The 17,143-nt window shown below is 34.2% G+C and overlaps 1 protein-coding gene across 1 annotated transcript in view; it reads left to right on the forward strand.

Annotated features, from left to right (window-relative positions):
- ADAMTS6 (ADAM metallopeptidase with thrombospondin type 1 motif 6) overlaps positions 1-17,143 on the forward strand; it is a gene marked incomplete at its 3' end in the record, with an annotated part of 238,514 nt that overhangs the window by 32,937 nt on the left and 188,434 nt on the right. The gene's annotated exons all lie outside the window — the stretch shown is intronic.

The raw sequence follows: 17,143 nt of genomic DNA on the forward strand, positions 1-17,143 counted from the left end.
GATAATTTGTTAGTTGACCAAAATATATACTAAAGCAAGATTATAAAATACTAGAAAATATGTATCTTAAAAATAAAGTTGTCGGTTGGGTGTGGTGGCTCAAGCCTGTAATCCCAGCACTTTGGGAGGCCGAGGCGAGAGGCTTGCCTGAGCTCAGGGCTTCGACACCAGCCCGCGCAACTTGGTGAGACCTCGTCTCTACAATAAATCAAAAAAGTAGCTGGGCATGGTAGCACGCACCTGTAGTTCCAGCTACTTGAAAGACTGAGGCGGAAGGATCAATCTGCCTGAGCACAGCAGGTCGAGGCCGTGGTGGTGGTGAGTGTGCCCTTGTACTTCAGCCTGGGCAACAGAGTGAGACTCTGACTCAAAAAAATTAAATATAAAAAAGTTAAGTTATCGTTCTTGGTTGTAAAATATATTAACTTTTCTTAACTTGAAGCTGTGTTAAAGTTTATTAAAAGGGAAGAGGAGATTGGCAGTTATACAACTTATTTGAATGTTTATTTACGTTAAACATTTTAGTTAAGGTAAGTATATTGAAGCAGATTGATTATACTATATGTTGAACGGCTTGTCTCTCAAACCAAATCATTACTTGATAATACCTCAATGAATTCATATATCGTTTTCCAGTTTTACAAAACTATATTCAGATCCATTTTATTCTTTACTCTCCAGTAACAACTGTGTAAAGTAGATAGTGTTATTATTTTGCTCATGTTAAAATGAGGAAACTGGTTCAAAATACGTAAACAAGTTTCTCAAAATCACTCAGCTAATAAGTGAAAGAGTAGGGCTCAAATCCTGGTGATCCTGTCTTCTCTGATTATACTTGCTGTTTTAGTTTTTAATACTTTAATTTGATTGGTTAGAAATATTATGCTTAAATTATTTTAAGATAAGTGTGTCTTTTGCCCTCTTATCAGTATTTTAGAGTAAAAAACAAAATAAAGTAACAATAACAAACACTAAGCAAAATGAAAGTTTTATTCTCTCTTTAAGTGGAATAGACTTTGTTATCTTGATTATTTCAATGTGTAAGGCAGTATTTAACTTGTATTTCATCTGTGGTGTTCCCATTGACTCTACATTACTTTTCATGAAGGAAATATAAAGTATATGAGATCAGAATCTTGAGACCAAATAAGATAATGTAAATTTAGCTTTTAGAAAAATGTCCCTGTTAACTGAGTCATAGAGCTAAAGTTTTTTTTTTAATGGTTACATTTATTTTAATTGACTTTATCTACCTGGCATCAAAACATCAAAAACTAGAAAATAAGGCTTATGACATGCTTCATATGTGTTGACATGTCAGTCTCATAAATTCTGCAATTTATCAGTCTTGTGGGTTGGAATCTTCCCACATATATTTATGGAATTACAAATGTACTAGGAATTGTACAAATATAGAAATCTTCATGTAAAAAAATGTAGACATGGTTAGTATCAATGAAACTACTAGAGGAAGATGTCTATCATATATGATTAGCAAAATGATCACAGATATTTACATGGCTTCTATATTTATATTTGTAAAGCCCTTCCTTTCTCTCAAAATGTCACATACAGTGGACTCCCAATACTTTACATTATCATTGTTGCATCTCCATTGGAATTTTACCTTTCATATCAAATGACAGAAGTTACACTAAGAAGTTAACATCAAGCACATATGTAAATTCATGTACATAAGTATTCAAGTAGTGGCATATATATACAGGCAGTAAACCCACCTTTCTTTGCACTGGCTACAACATTCAGCTGTCCAACTTTTTACCTGAATTTGTTCAGATATTTTTCTGATTCTCTGCAGAGCTCTTCTTTGCTTTTGTCAGCTACTTTGAGTGTCCTTCTAATGTCTGGGATTTGAACATAATTTTTTTTAAACTTGTCTCCTAATTGTCAAAACTGTGCTAGAAATGATCTCAGATTTAACAGGGTAGAAGTTCAAGGAGTTTATTTATCATTTTAGATTGGCTAATGTAATAGAGGTTAGGAAAATGCCTCTTTGAGGCAATATAGAATCCTTTTATGAATTGTTATTAAAATTTCAAAGTAACTTCTAATATATAAAAATCTACAATTATCTCTGAATTACTGGGGCCATAAAGTGACTTACCAAGATGAGATGGCTAATCATCTTTAATATTTAGGTATGATTATTTTTCGGGGAGGAGTGTTACCAGTGCTTGACTCTCCCTTATATACTTTTGATTTGTGAAACTGAGCATATGTTTAAATATACGCAAATTTTTGTAAAAATAATTCTGATAATTCCACAAATGATTTTATAGTAATGTTGAAAATTGCTTCATGTAACTCACTTATTAACATGTTTGGGTATGATCCTATAATTTTTTTTTTTTTTGAGTTGGAGTTTCACTGCTGCCCAGACTGGAGTGCAGTGGCCGCTCCTGGCCACCTCAGCCTCGACCTGCTGGGCTCCGCGATCCTTCCGCCTCAGCCTTCCAAGTAGCCGCAACTACAGGCGTGCGCTACCATGCCCAGCTGATTTTTAATTTATTGTAGAGATGAGGTCTCACCTGCCCAGGTGTGTCTCGAACCCGCGGGCTCAGGCAATCCACTCACCTCAGCCTCCCATCATTTTTAAGTAACATCATGATTTATGTTAACTTGAAATGTCAGCTCACTAGGAAGAATATATAATGTGTTTATTGAGAATTCCAGAGAAAAACTGATGAATATGTTTATCTCCATTAGGCCAAATTTTGTTCCAGGGACTTGAATGTTTTACACAGAAAACCTTTTGGAACTGTAGACACTTATGTAATAATAGTTACTTTAAAAAGCTCAAAATAGCCGAGCTCGGTGGCTCAGCCTGTAATCCCGTGCCTTGGGAGGCTGAGGTGAGTGGATTGCCTGAGCCTACAGGTTCGAGACCCGCCTGGGCAACTTGGCGAGACCTCATCTCTACAGTAAATCAAAAAATTAGCCGGGCGTGGTAGCACGCACCTGTAGTTCCAGCTACTTGGAAGGCGGAGGCGGAAGGATCGTCGGAGCCCAGCAGGTCGAAGCTGCGGTGGCCGGGAGTGTCCACTGCACTACAGTCTGGGCGACTGAGTGAGACTCCAACTCAAAAAAAAAAAAGCTCAAAATGTTCTCTCTCTTCAGCAAAGGATATTTTTTACTTGCTGAATTTAAATTTAAAATGAATTTTGCTCTGCAAATCTATCAGATCATTCTGACTAGAGAGACACAAAATAAAGAAAAAAAAAATTTTACGTTTTTTAATCTGATAATAATATGGATTAAATACCAAGAACATATTAAAATTATTTATATACATTTTATTTTTATATAAATATATACATATTTTATATGTAAATACATGTAAATGTGTGACTACTATAGTATATATAATTATTAATAGCAAATAAATATGATATAATAAACACCTATTATCACTACCTAGATTTATCAAATATTAACATTGTACCATACCAAAGAACAACTTTGTCATTTTCTAAAATTATATTTAGTTACTTCTCTATGTGTTATAACTACCTGACATCTTAGTTATAAATAGCAAGTTGGTGGTATAATGTATAAATTTGTAGAAATATAGCAATATGTCCATATATTATATTTCTATTCTATTCCATATATTATAAATAAATATTAATAGTAGAAAAATAGAGCTGATCTTTCATTTCTGTGATCTGTTAACAGTTGTGAAATATGAGCCTATACAACCAGGTCAGGAAATAACATTTTGTGCTTAAAACTCTAAAAACATCATTTGAGAAGGTAAATTAGGACTGTATGTATATAGTTAAAAGTTAATTTGCTACAAAATTTTAAAATAATTTTTATTAAGCTTTATATATATATATATATATTTAATTTATTTTTATTTTTTTTTGAGTTGGAGTCTCACTCTGTCACCCAAACTGGAGTGCAGTGGCATGCTCCCTGCCACCGCAGCCTCCACCTGCTGGACTCTGACGATCCTTTTGCCTCAGCCTTCCAAGTAACTGGAACTACAGGCATGCGCTACCATACCTGGCTAATTTTTGATTTATTGTAGAGATGAGGTCTCGCCAAGTTGCCCGGGTGGGTCTCGAACCCACGGGCTCAGGCAATCCTCTCGCCTCGGCCTCCCAAAGTGCTGGGATTACAGGCTGAGCCATCGAACCCGGCCTATATTTTTGTTTTAAAAAATTATTTATTTTTTTAATTGACAAAAATTGTGTGTCTTTATGGTGTACAATCAAATGTCTAGCTATATGTATACATTGTGGAATGGCCAAATCAAGCGTTAGCGTGATATATTTTGCCTCATTACTAAGGTTTATATTGACAACCTTCAAATTAGTAGCTACTTAGAAGTAAAAATCTGCAATTTGTCAAATTATTCAACTTATTTTAATTTTCACATGAAGTCAGGAAATAGGCACCATAAGTGTAAAATCAAGTCAATTTTTAAATTTATTTTTGTAGTAAAATAGTCAAGAAATCTATTGATAGTCTGAAATTCAGGTACTTCCATGAGCATACACTTGCATCAATGTTTGGAAATTACCATGAATAAACTAATGCATACATTTATTGGCTTTCTCTCCTATAAAGTATTGGAATCATTTTTTTCCATTTTTAAGATATTAATACATGATAGTTTATGTATTAAAGGTAGGAATTATAGCCTAAGTTTGTGTGTGTGTGTGTGTGTGTGTGTGTGTGTGTGTGTGTGTGTGTGTTAACAGCTTTATTGAGAAATAATTTACAGACAATACAATTTACCTATGTAAAGTGTACAGTTCACTGGTTTTTGGTATATTCAGAGTTGTGCAATCATCATTATAATCAATATTAGAACAGTCCATCACTCCAAAGGAAGTTATCCCCTCCTCCCCTCACCTTCCACTCCCCACCCCTGCCGCAGCCCTAGGCAACTGCCAATCTACTTTTTGTCTATACAGATTTGCCTATTTCAGATCTTTCATATAACTGGAATCATACAGTATATGGTCTTTTGTGATTTGCCTCTTTTACTCAGCACAATGTTTTCAAGGTTTATCTAAATTGTGGTACGTATCAGTACTTCATTCCTCTTATTAGCCTAAATTCTTGAAAATTTAAGATACATAGTTTTTAGGAATGCCTCTGTTTACAGGCTGTTGTTCAATATTGTACTTGTACAGTTTTTTCATTAATGAAAAGCATAGGACTTATAAATATACCTCAAAATACAGATAAAAAAATTGCACACCAAGTCAAATAATTTAGTCTTTAATTAAAATGGGCATATTTATCCTCTTAAGGGGTCATGACTGTTTGCTTTGGTGCTGATGGATTATAAAGGAATTAAAATTTCCAAGGTCAACTAATGTTTTCAGTTGGGAATTTAAAAACAGCTATAAACATGGTTTCTTGCTAAAACTTGGCCTATAATATGTGGTTTTAAATAAGTTTTATTTCTTAAAAAATGTATCTATCCAGGTTATGTATTGGCTTAATGATTACATAATAGAACCAATAGAGGAAAGGGAAATTATATGTGGTACATTAACATTTACTCTGTATTCATTTATGGATTTGTTTAAAACCTTAAGGAAATACCAGTTAAATAATTTATGACCTATTACCAAGTTTTTAAGAATATGTTAGGTTTGTAGACAGCATAGAAAGCCTGAATTCAGATTGTGGATGAATTAATTTTGGTATTTAGGCATTTTAAATCGTTTATTATTCTCTTACCCCTCTTAGCCCACCATTCCTACCCACCCCCAATGCCCATGCCCCTCCTCTCTATTCAACTTCTTTTCCTTTCATCCCTGCCTCATTTGTTTTTTACTCAAAAGTGTTCATCTAGTTCAGTTTCCATTTTAATTTAGGATCATGACAAACTGGAGTGACTATAATTTCTTGTGTATACTGGTACAATTTTAGGAATGAAAAAGGGTGCCAATGACAATAATGCTTGGAGAACAACCACAAAATAGGACCCAACAAAGCAGGATTATGATTATTCAGACATTATCTGGTTTGTTTGTTAAACTTTAACTAAAAATGGAAATAAGCAGATATTTTTTCCTCAGTGCCCAAGGTTCACTAAATACCTGCAATTTTGTCAGTTATCTTTGTACACACCTTGACTCAAAACTATGCCTTATTTGTAGTAGGTATCATTAAGCAGTTAAAGGATATGTTGTAATAAACACTTACCCTTAAGAAACAGTAACTTAAGGATTCGTGTTGGTTTTATGGATGTATTGATGTATGTATAAAACTAAGTGCTTAGGTTCTAGATACGTCAGTGGTTTACAAACACTCAATCATTTAAACCTTAAATAACTGCATGAAAGAGGTACTGTTATTATCTTCATTTTATAGATGAGAGAGCCGAGGCACAGAAAAGTTAATTGACTGGCAAGGTCACACAGTAATTAGTAAAACTAGGATTTATACCAGATAGTCTGGCTACAGAGTCCTTTAAGAGGAATTATAAGGCTAGTAAGCCAAAAAATAATATGAAATCCTTTAGTAATATTGGTGCCTGTGGTAGCAGACTTCTAAGATGGCTCCCAGTGATCTCTGCCTCCTGGTATTCATGATCTTACATAATCCTCTCTTCCTGAATGCGTTCTTGACCTTAACAATATGGAGTCTTCCTGCTCGTGAGCAAGGTATATCTCTCCATTTATTTAGGTCTTTAATTTCTCTCAGCAATGTTTTGTGGCTTTCGATACTTTTATACTTTGGGTCGTATTTTTTGATGCTATTGTGCATGATAATTGTTTTTAAAATTTTATTATAAATTTTTTGCCAATGGTATGTAAGTCTATAACTGATTTTTACATATTGATTTTGTATCCTCCTACCTGGCTAAAGTCATTTATTAGTTTTATATAGCCTTTTAATAGATTCCACTGGATTTTCTATAAAGATGTTCATGTTGTCTCAGATTAAAGACAGGTTTACTTCTTTTTTTTTTTTTTATCATGAATTACTTTTATTTCTTTTTCTTGCCTTACTAGGTTGACTAGAACCTTTAACACAATGTGTAATAAAGGTAGTGAGGGCATAGATCCTTGTCTTGTTCCTGATCCTAGTAGGGAAAGCATTCCATTTTTCGCCATTAACTATGATATTAGCTGTAGATTTCTTTGTTGATGCCCTTTATCAGATTGAGAAAGTTCCCTTCTTTTCCAAGTTTGCTGTGAGTTTATGTCATGAATGGGTGTTGGAATATTGTCAAATGCTTTTGTTTATTTGTTTGCTATTTGCATCATTTGAGATAATCATATGGTTTTTAAAAAATTTATTGATACAATGAATTACATTGATTCATTTAGAATGTTACACTAACCTTTTATTCCTGTGGTAAAAACAATTTGGTCATGATGTATTATGTGTTATTCTTTTACTTTATTTAGATATAATTTATCAAAAGTTTGTGGTTTTTTTTACATTAATATTTATGAGGGATATTTTCCGAAATTTTTTTTAGAGTGTCTTTGTCTGATTCTGATATTAGATGATGTTGATCTCAAAGACTGAATTATAGAATACTTCCTCCTTTTCAGTTTTCTGGCAGAGCTTGTGTAGATTTGGTATTATGTCTTCCTCAAATCTTTTATAGAATTAACAAGTGAAGTAACCTGCACTGCAAGTTTTCTTTGTGGGATGATTTTTTTAACTGCTAGTTAAAATTGTTTAATAGATAGAGGGCAACTCAGTGCCCATCAACTAATCAGTGGACAATAAAAATGTTAGACACACACACATACATACACACACACTATGGAATATTATTCTGCATTAAAAAGGAATGAAATTTTGTCTTTTGCAGCAATTTAGATGGAATTGAAGAACATCATCCTAAGTGAACTAGCGCAGGGAAAAAAACTAAACACCGCATGTTCTCACTTATAAGTGGAAGCTAAGCTAAGGATCTGCAGAGTCATATAAAAAGCTATAATGGACTTTGGCGACTCAGACGGGGGAGGGTGAGAAGAGGTAGAGGGATGAAATATCACCTGACAGGTACGAAGTGCACAGGTGAGGGTAGGGGGAACACAGCTCAGATTTCTTTGCCACTGTATAATGTATCCTTGTCACCAAAAGCTATTTGTATACTCTAAAGCTAGTGTAATGAAAGGAAAAAGAAACCAAACAAAAAACAAACAAGAAGATATAGGGCCATTTAGGTTATCTTCTTCAGTGACTATGTTAAGAAATGTGATTCTTTTATCCAAGGAGTGAAATATATTGGCATAAGTGTTCAGAATATCTTATTATCCTTTTGATATCTTTAGAATGTATAACATCACCTCCCTTTATGATATTGGTAGTTTTTGTCTTTCCCCTTTTTTTCTCTAATCACACTGACTAGGTATTTTAATACTCTACGAATTTGGCTTCAGTGATTTTTCTCTCACTTTCCTGTTTTCTATTTTACTGATTTATTTCCATTCTTTGACTTATTTCAGGTTTAATTTACTTTTGTGGCTTCTTATGGTAGGAGTTGTAGTATTTGATTTGAGACTTTTGATCCTTTTTATCATAGATGTTTAGTTTTATAAAATTTCACCCTAACATGTAGCTTTATGACATCCCATAATTTTAGAAATATTGTATTTTTAGTTTCATGCAATTCAAAAATGTTTCTAATTTTCCTTTAGATTCTTTCTGGTTTTTTGAACCATTGACTATTTAGAATTTTGTTTAGTTCCAAATATTTGTTTTTTTCTTCAGAAATTGTTCTGTTGCTAATTTCTAATTTAGTTCTACTACAGTCAGAGGATATACTTTGCATGACTTGAATGTTTTTCAGTTTATTGGAGACTTGCTTTATACTCTTTCTTGGTAAATATTTTAGGTGCACTTGAAAAGAATGTACATTCAGCTATTGTTGGATGGGATGTTCTAGAAATATACACTAGGTTAATTTGGTTTATCCTGGTGTTTATTCTCTACCCTTAGTGATTTGAACACTTTGATGATTATGATTTATTTTGGAGTAGTTTTCTTCATGTTTGGGATTGTTGAGTTTCTTAGATTCAGTTTAACCAAATCTTGAATATTTTAGCCACTATTTCCTCAATATGTATTTTTGGTTTTGTCACTCTCCTCTTCCTTTGGTGACTTCAACTGCACATATATTTAGTTGCTTGAAGATAGATTACTGATACTCTATTATTTTACAGTCTCTGTTTTCTGTGTTTTTTATTTTGGCTAGTTTCTACTGCTATGTCTTCCAGTTGACTAATGCTTTTCCTGCAATGGCTAAACTATCATTAGTCCCATGTAATTTATATTTTAATCTCATACAGTGTAATTTTAAAAAAAATCTCAGGTGGTTTAATTTGGATCTTTGAAAAAAAATTTCTCTATGTCTATTTAGGCTTCAGAAAATACAAAAACTATTTTAAAGACCTTGTCTTCTAATTTTATTAACTGTGTCAGTTCTGGGTTGGTTTCAATTGACTGGTTTATTTATTTATTATGTACTGTATTTTACTGCTTCTTTGCATACATGGTAATCTTTGATTAGATGCTAGATTTTGTGTTATTTTACCTTGTTGTGTGCCATATATTTTTGTATTTCTTTATTTTATTTTATTTTTATTTTTTGAGTTGGAGTCTCACTCCATTGCCCAGGCTGTAGTGCAGTGGCACACTCATGGCCACCCCAGCATCGACGTGCTGGGCTCAGGCGGTCCTCTCACCTCAGCCTTCCAAGTAGCCAGAACTATAGGCACACGCCCGGCTAATTTTTTATTTAGAGGTGAGGTCTCACCAACTTGCCCTGGCTGGTCTCTAACCCGTGGGCTCAGGCAGTCCATTTGCCTCTCCTCCCAGAGTGCTGAAATTATAGGCTGAGCCACCAAGCCTGGCCTATTTTTGTATTTCTATAAATATTCTTGAACCTTTTTCTTAGGTGCAGTTAAGTTTCTTAAAAACGTATTCTTTTGTGTCTTGCTTGTAAAATTGGTTATGTGTAAGTGGCTCAGTTCTCAGTATAGGGCTAATTGTTTCTATACTGAGGCAAGTCCTTTCTGTATACTCTACCCAATGCCCTGTGAATCTTGAGATTTTCCATTTGGGCTGAGTGGGTATAGGCCCTATATCTAATGCTGTGTAAATGTTGACTATCAGTACCTCTAATCATTTTGGGTAATTATTTACCTGGCCTTGAGCTCACATCCATAAGCTGATTAGTTCTCAACTAAATACTTAAGGGCGAACCTATGCAAATCTCTGGAATTCTCTCTTTGTGTAGCTGTCTCTGCTCCTGTATTCAGTTGTGTAAATTTTAGCCATCTTGGTCTCCAGTATTTTCTGCTGTCTCTTCCACTCCATGCGTCTATTGGGCTTTGTTGCTGTTCCCCAATCTGTGCCATGACATTAAATTTCTCAAGGTAGTAAGCTAGAAAAATCTAATGCCCACTTTATTTACTTTCCCATTTTTCTGGGATCACTGTCCTTTGTTCCCTGATGTCTAGTGTATTGCAAATTGATATTTCATATAATTTTTTCATTTTAAAAATTGTTTCAAAAAGGAAGGTACATTTCATTTCTGTTACTTCATCTTGGCTTCTTAACTGGAAGCAAAATCCCAGGCATACATTTAAACATTTCTACCATTGAAAGGATAATTGTAGACATCATCCATCATTCTTCTTTACTGTTAAAACCTCAGTTTGTGTTTTCTAAGAACAAAGACATTCTCTTATTTACATAAGTACACAGTACAATTGTCAAAATTAGGACATTTAACATTAATACAGTACTGTTATTTAACCTACGGTTTATATTAAAATTTTATCATTTATCTTCATAATATCATGTATAGCTATTTTTCCTCTTTGGCCAGTATGTAATCTAGGTTTACACATTACATTTATTTGTTTTGTCTTTTTTTTGAGTTGGAGTCTCACTCCATTGCACAGGCTGGAGTATAGTGGCATGCTCATGGCCACCCCCAGCATGGCCATCCTGCTGGGCTCTGGCAATCCTTCCTTCTGCCTCAACCATCCAAGCAGCCAGAACTAAAGTCGTGTGCTACCACACCCGGCTAATTTTTTATTTTATTTTATTTATTGTAGAGACGAGATCTCTCCAAGTTGTCCAGGCTGGTCTCGAACCCGTGGGCTCAGGCAATCCATTTGCCTCGGCCTCCCAAAGTGCTAGGAATACAGGCTGAGCCACCGAGTCTGCCTATTTGTTTTTCTTGATCAAGAGTCTCATTTGAGCTGAAACAGTTTCTTACTTAGCCTTTTAGCTTGGCTTTGACATTTTCAAAGAATATAGCAAATTTTCATGATATATACCTCCATTTGGATTTTTCTGGTAGGTCTCCAGGACTATATTCAGATGATACATATTTTGCAGGAATAACACTGAAGTAATATTATATCCTTTTAAATGCTTCATGTAATGTTATGAGGTATATGATATTGGTTTTTCCACATATTGGGAATGTTAACTCACTTGATTCAAGTAATGTCTACAGTGTTTTTCCATTATATTTTTCCCTTTTTTTTTAAAACTAATAAGCAATTTTTAGCAAATTATTTTGAGGCTGTAATTATCCTGTAATCAAACTTTTACCCTCTAATTTTGGCATTCATTGATGATATTCTAACTCCTACCATTCCATCTATATTTGTTAGTTAGCATTCAACATAAAGAAGAGATTTTTTCTTTAGATGTGAGCACATCCTTTTTAAATATAGATTTAGAGATTTCCTTTCTAGATTTTATATTTGGAGTACGCTACTTTTCAGGATTCCTCCCCATTTTCCAGCAACTCTCTCATTTCCATAGTATTCTGTCCTGATTCCTCAAGCCATAAGACTGTAGTTTTCTGCTTTATATCTCACCACCCTACCAGTAATTAATAGCTTCATATGCTTCCACAAGTATTTTTGTAAATTACTGGCCAAGTGACTTTATGAATTTCAATATTGCATGTAGGAATTCTTCTCTTAGGTCTGACTTGTTAAAATGCAAACAATAACAAACACCCAAAGAGACAGCAAACTGAAAACTTTGTTTCAATTATGTTAATTCTATAAAATCTATTAAAATTAAAATATTATTAAATAGAAAGCTTAGTCATTCCTTATGCCTTGCTGCTTCTTTCTCTATAATATTTTTTAAATTAGCTTGGGATATTTTCAGAAATGTCTGAGTTAGAATCAAGAAATAATGAATTCTTTTCCTTAATGCTACATTCCTTAGGGAATTTGGGGAGGAGGATTTAATTCTTAATGCTAATATTATTTAAATATAAGATTATTTTTGTACTTAGAAAGCATCAGATAGACTCTGTGGGAATTAAAATCATCCACATAAACCAATATGGTAATGAAAAGTTGCATATTACATGGCAAATTAGTGGGTGATTTGTAGCTAATCAGCAAGATCATTGTATAAACGGAACTTTGTCTGCTAGCTATAAAGAGACTTGATAACTATATTTGTTGCTCAGCTTCATTTTAATAACAGGTGTATCTTAATAAATGGTAATAAAACCTTTTCAAATACTTGTATATGTCTATGTTTTGAATCAAAAAAAAAAATCTTGCCGGGCTCCGTGGCTCAGCCTGTAATCCTGCGCCTTTGGGAGGCTGAGGTGAGTGGATTGCCTGAGCCTGCGGGTTTGAGACCTGCCTGGGCAGCGAGACCTCATCTCTACAATAAATCAAAAAATCAGCGGGCGTGGCAGCGCATGCCTGTAATTCCGGCTACTCAGAAGACTGAGGCGGAAGGATCGCCGGAGTCCAGCAGGTGAGGCTGCGGTGGCCGGGAGTGGCCACTGCACTCCAGTCTGGGCGACCAAGTGAGACTCCAACTCAAAAAAAAAAAAAAAAATCTTAAGTGAAGGGAAGTCCTTAACATGAAGGGTAAATTAAGTGGATCCCAAAGTGCATACTAAATCTGCAGTAATTTCTAAGGGAGAAGATTACCGCATCAGCAAACAAAAGTATTCCAGGATATAGTAGGAGATACTCATATTTTAATGGACAGCATCAGAAGACTATAGTTGAATCCGTTCCATACAATAAAATATTAATATATGATATGAGAGTCCTTTTATATTGAACATTGGTGTAGCCTTTAGTAAATATTTTATTCCATTTTGAAAATCAGTTTGGGACGAATAGCAAAAAAATGAATAAACACTTGGGAATTAGGTTTTGTGTTGAGAGAGGCTAATTCAGGTAGGCTTACTTAGCTTTGGAGATGAGAAAACTCACTTAGTTCTGAACAGTCTTCAAGTTTCAAGGAGTATTTTTTGAATATTGAGCAAATGTTCTTGCCTAACATTACTATATGAAAAAGGTAGTGTTTAAATTATAGCAAGAAAACCTTGACTTCAAGATTAAAAGTACTTTTTTGACTGGAAGGTTTGAAATATAGTTAGCCCTCCATATTTGCAGGTTTCATATGTGCAGATTCAAACAACCATGGAGCAAAAATATTTGGGGGGAAAAACTCACAATAAGAAATAATACGCCGAACTTGGTGGCTCAGCCTGTGATCCCAGCACTTTGGGAGGCTGAGGCTAGTGTTTTGCCCGAGCCCGCGAGTTCAGGACCAGCCCGGGTAACACATCGCTACAATAAATCAAAATGTAACCAGGTGTGGTAGCGCGCGCCTGTAGTTCCGGCTACTTGGAAGGGTTGATGCGGAAGGATTGTGGAGCCCAGCCGGTCGATGCTGGGCTGGCTGTGAGCATGCCCCTGCACTCCAGCCTGGGCGATGGAGTGATATTCCAGCTCAAAAAAGAAAAAAAAAAAAGAAAGAATACGTCATTAAAAAATACAGTATAATAACGATTTGCATTTCATTTGCATTGTATTAAGTACTATAGGTAATCTAGAGATGATTTAAAGTGTCACCTCTATAGAATATCATCTACAAGGAGGATATGCATAGGTTCTAACAAATCCTACTTCATTTTATATCAGGGACGTGAAGGTCTGAGGATTTTATTCCATTTTGAAAATCAGTTTGAAATAAATAGTTTTGGTATCTCCGGGGCTCCCAAAACCAATCCCTTGAGTATACTAAGGGACAACTGTATCTTGTTAATAAAGATAGTACTATTTCCATTTTAAAAGATTTTTTAAAGTGAAAGGATACAATTAAGTGATTTGGATAAAGACCTGCCTTGAGGTGGGTCATTGACTAATTTTCAAAATTCCTTTCAACTTTGGGGGTCCAGTGTAAGGTAAAATGAAGTACATCTTGAAATAATGTCATAATTTGCTGAGGAGGAAGCAAATTCAGCAAGAAATAAGTTAGTTGTCCTCAATTCCTTAATTGGGCTTTAAATAAAGCTTCAAAATGTTTTAAATAATAATTGGTTTTTAGAAATAGGATTATCATCACCATTTGACTACTGCAAGTACATACATTTTAATTTTTAAAATATTTCCTTGTTTTTATTTTTAAAAATTTAAAACTTAATTTTAGACTAATTTTAGAATTATAAAAGACATATATAAAGAGTTCTTTTATGAATCTCATCTTGCTTCTTCATTGTTAACATCTTATAAAACACTATAATAAAGTTTTCAAAAATAGGACATTAACATTGGCGTAATATTATTATTATTGTTATTATTATTTTAATGTGAAGATGTAGGATACAATTCAGGGTTAGGTATACAATCATTGATCATGCAGGTACCCCTGTTAATGAGGTATGCCCCTCCCTGCCCTAGCAGTTTCCCTCAACTGTCAATCCCCCCACCAACAGTTTCCCATTACTGCCAATTGCTTTCTTATAGCATTATAATTGTTCAAGGTCCTCTTATGAGTGAAAACATATGGAACTCTGTTTTTTGTTTCTGTGATAAATCACTGAGTATGATCAACTCCAAATCCATCCAGGTTGCTGCAAAGTTCATATATTTGTCGTTCTTTATAGATGCATAATATTCCATTGTGTATATGTACCACATTTTTTTTTCTCTAGTCCAGCTTTGATGGGCAACGTGGTTGGTTCCATGTTTTTGCTATTGTGAATAGAGCTGCAAGAAACATTTGTGTGCAGATATCTTCTTTGCAGAATAATTTGAATTCCTCCATGTATATTCCCAATAGGGAAATTGCTGGGTCATATGGAAGGTCAATTTCTAGTTCTTTCAGAAATCTCCAGACTGTTTTCCAGAGAGGTTGTACAAGTTTGCATTCCCACCAGCAGTGTAGAAGCATTCCTTTTTCTCCACATCCTCGCCAGCATCTGTTGTTGTTTGTTTTATTAATCATGGCCAATCTTACAGGGGTTAGGTGGTATCTCAATGTGGTTTTGATTTGCATTTCTCTAATGATGAGTGAGGCTGAGCACTTTTTCGTGTGTCTGTTGACTACCCATATATTTTCTTTTGAGAGGTGTCTATTCGTATCCTTTGCCCACTTTTTAAAGGGGCTGTTTGTTTTTTGCCCTTCGGTGCATTTAAGTTCCTTGTAGATACTAGATGTCAGATATACAGTTGACAAATATATTTTTCCCATTCTGTGGGCAGTCTCCCTGCTCTCTTGATGGTTTCTTTTACTTTGCAGAAGCTCATTAATTTGATGAGGTCCCACTTGTCTAAGGGTATTGGCCTTTAGGGTTCTGAAATAGGAATATTTGTTGCCAGTTCCAATTTCCATAAGGGTATCTCCTGCGTTTTCTAAGATTCTTATAGTTTGAGGTTTTACATTTAGATCTTTGATCCATTTAGAGTAGATTTTTGTGTATGGTGATAGGTAGGAGTCGTGTTTCAGTCTTCTGCATGTGGTCAGCCTGTTTTCCCAGCACCATTTACTGAATAGGTTTTCCTCTCCCCAGTAGTTTTTGTTGGAGGCTTTGTCAAAGATGAGTTGGTTGAAGAATTGAGGTTTTGCTTCCAGAATCTCTGTCCTTTTCCACTGGTCTATGTGCCTGTTTTTACACCAATTATAACTAATTCAAATCATCCCAAACTGAAAGAAAATGCAGAGAAAATATAAGATACCCATATAGATTTAGCAAATGTAAACATTTTACCATATTTGCTTTGAATTCTTTGAAAAACTAAAAAAATTATTCATAATGCTGAAGGCTTTCTGCATCCCATTTCTATTCTCTCATTTCTTCATCTGAGCTAGCCACTATCCTGAAGTTTGTATGTATTCTCTGCATCCATGATTTTATTCTTTTGCTGCCTAGCATATATACCCAAAGGTTATGGATATGACAATACATAGAATATACATTTATTTTGTGTTTTTAAAAAATTAACTTTGTGTTTAGTTTTCTGTTTTAGTTATACTGTCTACAAAACTGCAATTCTTTTTTCCTAATATGATTTTTTAAATTTATTTTTCTATTTTTAAGATTTATCTATTTAATAGACATAGGTTCATTTAACTCATTTTAACTACTGGGTAATATGAATAATATTCAGACTTTTAGTCATGAACTTCTAGAGTATTTCAGATTTTTCCATTATTATAAACAATGAGCATCTTGTTTCATCTTTGTATCAGTTTCTTTAAACATATGAGAGGAGTCCATGCAAATACTTAGAAGTCGAATTGATGAGTCATATAAAATAAGCATTTTTGTCTTTACTAAGCATTGGCTAAATGCTTTACAATGTAGCTTTATAAATTTACACACTCTAAAGAAGTGTAGGAGAGTTTCATTTTATCCCAATTTGTATATAATGCTTATTACCTTTTAGGTAGTCAATAAGTGTTAGTAGTTTATTATTATTATCGGGCCCAAGTTGTTGTCACTTTATTATTTTTAAAATTTACTAGTAAGCAGCAAGGGAAGATTTCGAGAAGTAATTTGTGCATTTATCTATTATGAACTTGGCTTGCCATTTGCTTCTAGCTTTAGTTAGTAGCTCATTGTAATGTACTTTTACCTCTGCATGCCATAGTTGAATAAAATCAAGGGTAGGTACAATTTGCTCTGTTTCATTTTTTCCCTTGTAACAGATTTATTCAGATAACAGTTTACATACCACACATCACCGCTTTAGTATGTATAATTCGATGGTTTTGGGTATATTCTCAGATTTGTGCAGCCATAACCATAATCATTTTTAGAACATTTTTATCACCCCAAAATGAAACCCTGTATACATTAGCAGTCACCCTCCATTTCTCCAGTTGTAGGAAA

Source organism: Carlito syrichta, unplaced genomic scaffold (genome assembly GCF_000164805.1).
Source record: "Carlito syrichta isolate Samal-C Ts95f unplaced genomic scaffold, Tarsius_syrichta-2.0.1 Scaffold136712, whole genome shotgun sequence".
Classification (NCBI taxonomy): domain Eukaryota; kingdom Metazoa; phylum Chordata; class Mammalia; order Primates; family Tarsiidae; genus Carlito; species Carlito syrichta.